Here is a 7,459-nt window from a genome sequence, read left to right as displayed (position 1 = left end):
CTTATATTTGGAAGAACATGAAGTCTCTATCAAAAAACTATTAGAACTTACATATAAATTCAGAAAAGTTGTAGGATACAAAATCAACATACAAAAAATCAGTAGCATTTCTATATGCCAAGAGCAAACAATCTGAAAAAGAAATAAAAAAGTAATCCTGTTTAGAATAGGTACAATTAAAACTAAATACATAAGAATTAACATAACCAAAGAACTGAAAGATCTCTGCAATGAAAACTATAAAATATTGATGCAAAAAATTAAAGAGGACACAAAAAAGGAAAATATTCCATGTTCATGGATTGGAAGATTCAATATTGTTAAAATGTCCACACTACCCAAAGCAATCTACAGGTTCAGTGTAACCCTTATCAAAATACCAAAGACATTCTTTACAGAAATAGGAAAAAAAAAATCCTAGAATTTATATGGAACCCACCAAAGACCCAGAATAGCCAAAGCTATTCTAAACAAAATGAACAAAACTGGAGGAATCACATTACCTGACTTCAAATTATACCACAGAGCTATAGTAACCAAAACAGCATGGTACTGGCATAAAAACAGACACATAGACCAATGGAACAGAACAGAGAACCCAGAGACAAATCAATACATCTACAGTGAACTCATTTTTGAGAAAGGTACTAAGTACATATATTGGGGAAAGGACAGTCTCTTCAAGAAATGGTGCTGGGGGCTGGGCATGGTGGCTCACGCCTGTAATCCCAGCAATTTGGGAGGCCAAGGTGGTGGCGATCACCTGAGGTCAGGAGTTCAAGACCAGCCTGGCCAACATGGGGAAACCCCATCTCTACTAAAAAATACAAAAGTTATGCGGGCGTGGTGGGCACATGCTTGTAATCCCAGCTACTTGGAGGGTGAGGCAGGAGAATCACTTGAACATGGGAGGTGGAGGTTGCAGTGAGCTGAGATCATGCCATTGTACTCCAGCCTGGGTGATGAGTGAAACTCCTGTTTCAAAAAAAAAAAAAAAAAGGGGCTGGGAAAACTACATATCAATATGCAGAAGAATGAAACTAGACCCCTATCTCTTGCCATATACAAAAAACAAGTGAATTAAAGACCTAAGTCTAAGACCTCAAACTGCATTTAGGAAACTCTCCAGAACATTGGAGTGGGCAAAGATTTCTTGAGCAATATCCCATAAGCACAGGCTACTAAAGCAAAAAAGGACAAGTAGAAGTAGAATCACATAAAATTAAAAAGCTTCTGCAAAGTGAGACTCAAAAAAAAAAAAAAAGCTTCTGCACAGCAAGGGAAACAATCAAAAAATTGAAGAGACAACCCACAGAATGGGGGAAAATATTTGCAAACTATCCATCTGACAAGGGATTAATAACCAGAATACATAAAAAGCTCAAACAACACTATAGGAAAAAAAATCTAATAATCCAAATAAAAATGGGCCAAAGATCTAAATAGACATTTCTTAGGTGAAGACATAAAAATGGCAAATAGGTACATGAAAAGGTGCGCAACATCACTGATCATTAGAGAAATGCAAATCAAAACTAGAATGAAATATCATCTCACCCATGTTAAAATGGATTTCATCCAAAAGACAGGCAATAACAAATGCCGGAGAAAGGGAACCCCTGTACGGTGTGGGTGGGAATGTAAATTAGTATAACCACTATGGAGAACAGTTTGGAAGCTCCTCAAAAAACTAAAAATAGAACTACCATATGATCTAGCAATCCCAGTGCTAGGTATATACCCCCCAAAAAGGAATTCAATATATTGAAGAGATACCTACTCCCATGTTTATTGCAGCACAATTCACAATAGTCAAGATTTGGAAACAACCTAAGTGTCCATCAACAGGCGAATGGATAAAGAAAATGTGGCACATATACACAATGGAGCACTATTCAGCCATAAAAAAGAATGAGATCCTGTCATTTGCAACAATATGGGTAGAACTGGAGGCCATTATGCTAAGTGAAATAAGCTAGGCACAAAAAGACAAACTTCACCATATTCTCACTTATTTGTGGGAGCTAAAAATTAAATCAATTGAACTCTTGGATATAGAGAGTAGAATGATGGTTGCCAGGGGTTGGAAAGAGTGGGGGGTGTGTGTGTGTGTGTGTGGGGTGGGGGGTTGTTGTGGAAGAGTGTAGGGATGGTTAATGAGTTCAAAAAATAGAATAAGATGTGGTATTTGATATCACAACAGGGTGACTACAGTCAATAATAATTTAATTGGACGTTTAAAAATAACTAAAAGAGTATAATTAGATTGTAGCACAAAGAATAAATGCTTAAGGTGATGGATACCCCACTTACCCTGATGTGATTATTATACATTTTATGCCTTTATCAAAATCTCATAAACCCCAAAAATATATATACCTACTATGTACCCACAAAAATTGAGGATAAAAAAATTTAAAAACATAGTTTACCCATTACTAAGCAATGTATTATTTAATTTTTCTAGTGTTGCACTTTATATAAATGGAATTACACTTTACCTTTCCTCTATGACTTACTTTTATCATTCCATATTATGCTTGTGAGATTCATTCATATTGATTAGTGGTGTTTTGTATATTTTCATTGTTGTATAGTGTATACATTGTTAGCATGTTTACACCAGGGGTGTAAACCATGGATGAAGCTGGAAGCCATTACGCTCAGCAAACTAATGCAGGAACAGAAAACCAAACACTGCATGTTCTCACTTGTAAGTGGGAGCTGAATGATGAGAACACATGGACACATGGTGGGGTGAGTGGGAACAACATATGCAGGGAACCTGCTGGTTGGGAGGAATGGGGAGAGGGAGCGCCTCAGGAAGAATAGCTAATGGATACTGGGTGTAATGCCTTGGTGATGGGATAATCTGTGCAGCAAACCACCATGGCACATGTTAGCTATACAACAAACCGGCTGTGCCCCTCAACTTGAAAGTTGAAGAAAAAAAAATAAAGACCAGCTTGGGCAACAGGTGGAGACCCTGTCTTTATAGAAAGTGGAAAAATTGGCCAGGTACGGTGACACATGCCACTTGGGAGGCTGAGATGGGAAGATTGCTAGAGCCTAGGAGTTTGAGGTTGTGGTGAGCTGTGGTCATGCCACTGCACTCCAGCCTGGGTGACAGACTGAGACCCTGTCGAAAGGAAGAAAGGAAGAAAGGAAGAAAGAAAGGAAGAAAGAAAGAAAGAAAAAAGAAAGAAAGAAAGAAAGAAAGAAAAGAAGAAGACGAAGCCAATCTATTGGTTGAACAGCAGGTGATTTTGCTGTGGTAGAAAGCGGTGAGCGCCACTGAAAAGCACTGCCTTGTCTTTGCTGGCCTCACACTGTATAGGCCGGAAAAGCCAGATTTTTTTCCCTAGTCTCTCTGGTAGCTAGAATTGGCCATATAACCCACTGTGGCCAATGAGATATACAAGGACATCTAAGAAATTATTCTCTTTTCCTTTTTCTTTCTCTTTTTGATATAGGGTCCATTGCCACCCAGGTTGAAGTGTAGCGGCCCAATCATAGCTTACTGCAGCCTCAAACTCCGGGGCTTGGGCATTCTTCCTACCTCAGCCTCCCAGGTAGCTAAGACTACAGGTGTGTGCCACCATGCCCGGCTAATTTTTGTATTTTGCGCATACAGGCATGGTTTTGCCATGTTGCTCATGCTGGTCTCGAACTCCTGAGCTCAGGTAATCCGCCCACCTCAGCCTCCCAGTGCTGGGATTACAGGCATGTGCCACTGCACCCAGCGCAGTTACTTTCTTTTCTGACAAAACGATAGCATCATTAAGGAAAAGGTCCTCTTTGCTACGTTGGCCACTCACTGTCACCCGCCTTTCTCACACTGAGTGAAGACTTGTGCTGTTAGAGCTTCAGCAGCCATCTTGTGACCATGAGGCCACAGATGAGGCCAACACTGAGGATGGTGGAGAAGAAGGTGGAAAAAGCCTAGGGCCTTAACCACTGGCTACTTCTAGGCTTCTTTTTAAGCAGCAGAAAAATTTTTTGTTGTTGTTAAACCATTATTAATCAAGTTTTCTGTTACTTACAGTTAAACCAATAGTAATAGGCATGTTTGGTTTCTTCATTATACATTTCTCCATGAGTGGAAATTAAAAGTTTCTTTCTTCTTCTTTTTTTGCAATTGCAAACAATGCTGCTACAAATATTATTTTACACATCTCCTTAGGTAACTGTGCATGGTTTCTCTAGGGTATATAATGGTATTGAGCTTGTAACCATGGGGGATATGCATCTTTAACTTTGCCTGATAATGTAAAATTCTTTCAAATTGGTTGTGCCAATTTACCCTTCCATCAGCAATCCACATTAATGTTCCATTGTTGCATATCCTCACCAATGACTTTCTAAAACTTTAATATATTTATCAATCTGGTATATGTAAAATGGATCTCATTGGGCTATTAATATTTTTCTTTGATTACTAATGAGGCTGAACATCAGGTCATATATTCATTAATGAGCTGAATTTATCAAATGTTTACTTGCATAGTTTGAGTAACTTTTGAATTGTAGAAATCCTTCACTATCCTGAGACAATAAAGATATTCTATATTTCTAAATTTTTTCAGTTTAGCCTTTCATATGTACATATTTAATTCATCTGAGATTATTTTTACATACAGTATGAGGTTAAAAATTTTTTATTTCATTTTTTACTAAGCCAAGGAAAGCAGGAAGTAAAAAAAATTTTGAAATAAAGCTTTATTTTGTCCCTATTGAGATGATCATCTAATTTTACTCCTTTAAGCTATTAATGTAATAAATTACATTAAAACATTTAAAAATATTATACACAACTTGCACTTCTGGTATAAATAAACTTGATCACATATCATGTATTTTTCATATATATTACTGGAGCTATGTATTTATTTATTTAGAGACAAGGTCTCACTCTATTACCTAGGCTGGAGTACAGTGGTAAGATCATAGCTCACTGTGGCCTCAAATTCCCGGGCTTGGGCAATCCTCCTGCCTCAGTCTCCCAAGTAGCTAGGACTACAAGTGCATGCCACTACACTTGGCTAATTTTTAATTTTTGTATAGAGATAGGGTCTCTCTCTGTTTCCCAGACTGGTCTGAAACTCCTGGCCTCAAGCAACCCTCCTGCCCTGGCCTCCCCAAAGTGCTGGGATTAAAGGCGTGAGCCACTATGCCTGGCCTATTGCTAAATTTATTTGATAATACTTTATTCAGGATTTGGCATCTACATTCATGAACAAGATCAGCTTATGATTATGATTTTCCTTTCTTACATAGCTCTTGCCTGAATTTTGGGTATGCTAATGACTTCATCTCACTCTTTAGGATTGGAATTATCTGTGCTAGTGCTTTCTTCTCCTCAATGATTGTTAAATAATAATTGTTTCTTTTCAGTTAAAACATTACTCAAGTTCTATATGTATTTTTTGGGTCAACTTTGATGGTTTACATTTTTCTAGAATTTTTCCTTAGGTGCTGTGAAATTGGGGCCCACCGAATAATGCTGCTTGGCTCCCTGGATTCAGCCCCCTTCCTAGGGATATGTATGGACAAATTTTCCACCTTGGCAGGGGTCCCGGGTCCAGAGTATGTAAAACTCCTGGGTCTCTGTGTGTGCCTGAGTGGCTGCTCTGCTGAGACTCCACACAGCTCTGTGTATTGGACCCAAGGCCCTGGTGGCATGGGCTCGTAAGGGCATCTCCTGATCGTGCATTGCAGAGATCCATGGGAGAAGTGTGGTACTGGCATAAGGATGAATATGTAGGGCAATGGAATAGAATTTAAAATTCCAGAAATATACTGTCACATTCACTCTTAATTGACTTTCAACGAGTGCCAAAACAATTCAATGGGGGAAACGACCGTCTTTTCAGCAAATTATGCTGGAACAACTAGATCTCCAGATATAAAAGAATTCATTTGGACCCCCACCACAAAATGAACTCACTGCAAATACAGACCAAATATAAACTCAAAACAGACCAAAGACTTAAATGTAAGAGCTAACACTATAATACTCATAGGAAGAAAAACAGTGTGGTACTTTGTCACTTTGGATTTGGCAACGGTTTCTTTGATATGACACCCAAAGCACACAGAACCAAAGGAAAAAAATAAGTAATTAGGAATTCATAAAAATGTAAACTTTTGTGCTTTAAGGATATCATGAAGAACCTGAAAAGACAATTCACAGAATGCGAGAAAATCCTTGTAAATCATGTGTTTGATAAAGAACTTGTGTCTAGAATATAAAGAACTCTTACAACCAGGTGCGGTGGCTCACAAGTAAGGTAATTATTTACCCAACTCTTGGTGAATCAGTGAGTGAGGGCGATCATAGTGATGGCTTAAATCAAGAAATTAATGTTGCCAAATTGTTAAGAAACACCTTCTACCATCACACAGTTCAAAACTCAACAATCACAAATATGGTGGCTCTCTGAGCGCTTTCCTACAGCATTGTTTATTGTCATGTCATAGTCTTGTCTACTTTACAAATTTTTATTTTACGATAGTTTGTATTCATCCATCCATTCATTCATTTTCTAACCTACTTATTCCAGTTCAGGGCTGTGGTTGGCCAGAGCCCATTCTGGCAGCTCAGGGCTCAAGGCAGGAACCTACCCTGGACAGGACGTCATCCCATTGTAGGGCACACTGACATTCACACCCACACTCACTCCAACTGAGACCACGCAGACACACCGATGAACTTCAAGTGCACAGCTTTGGGATGTGGGAGGAAACCAGGATACCTGGAGGAAACTCACGCAGACACAGGGAGAGCATGCAAACTTCACACAGCAGTGGCCCCAACAGGGAATCAAGTTTTTTCTAATCAATGTTATAATGAACATTATTTGAGGACCTGCTGTTTGTCATTTCCTATGTTTGGAATTCTCCCCCAGTTGGCTAGGTTTTACTTCTTTTCAATAATGCAGATGTCCCCTTTTTAGGAAAGTCCTCCCTGACTCCCTCTCCTCCAGGCCAGAGTTGGTGCACTCTCTTTGTGTTCCTCTGCACCCTGGCCTCACTCCTATATAATGTCTGTTTCTTGTTTGTCTCTCGCACTAAATGGAAGATTATTGAAGGCAGGTACTTTATCCTTTAGTTAAAAGCACCTTGCCCTGTGTCTAGGTGCTTAATAGACTAAGGAAGTCTGTCTATACCTCGTGATAACCTACTAACTTTAACAGTAATGTATCTTGCCTCTCAGGTAGAATTTGTGGGGTGGGTGTGTGGGGGTGTGTGTGTGTGTGGGTACGGGACACCACCGGGGTTGACTTTTATAAACCAGCAGGACGCATTTTGAGATATTTCCAGGATTTGCCACCAACTCAAATGACGCTCTTGGATTGAGGATTAGGTATGGACACATTGTAAAACTCTAATCCAAGAGTCTAGCATTTTCTAAGTTAGTAATTAGTTCCGATTATCAATTTTTTTGTGTTTTATAAAA

At 39.0% G+C, this 7,459-nt stretch overlaps 1 protein-coding gene across 1 annotated transcript in view; it reads right to left on the bottom strand.

The window, feature by feature from the left end:
- Positions 1-7,459, bottom strand: part of LOC105540499 (chromosome unknown open reading frame, human C1orf101) — a 151,551-nt gene that overhangs the window by 117,859 nt on the left and 26,233 nt on the right. The gene's annotated exons all lie outside the window — the stretch shown is intronic.

The sequence above is a fragment of the Mandrillus leucophaeus genome, unplaced genomic scaffold (genome assembly GCF_000951045.1).
Source record: "Mandrillus leucophaeus isolate KB7577 unplaced genomic scaffold, Mleu.le_1.0 Scaffold220, whole genome shotgun sequence".
Lineage (NCBI taxonomy): Eukaryota > Metazoa > Chordata > Mammalia > Primates > Cercopithecidae > Mandrillus > Mandrillus leucophaeus.
The sequence above is the reverse complement of the archived record's forward strand: the minus strand, read 5'-3'. Positions and strand labels throughout refer to the sequence as shown.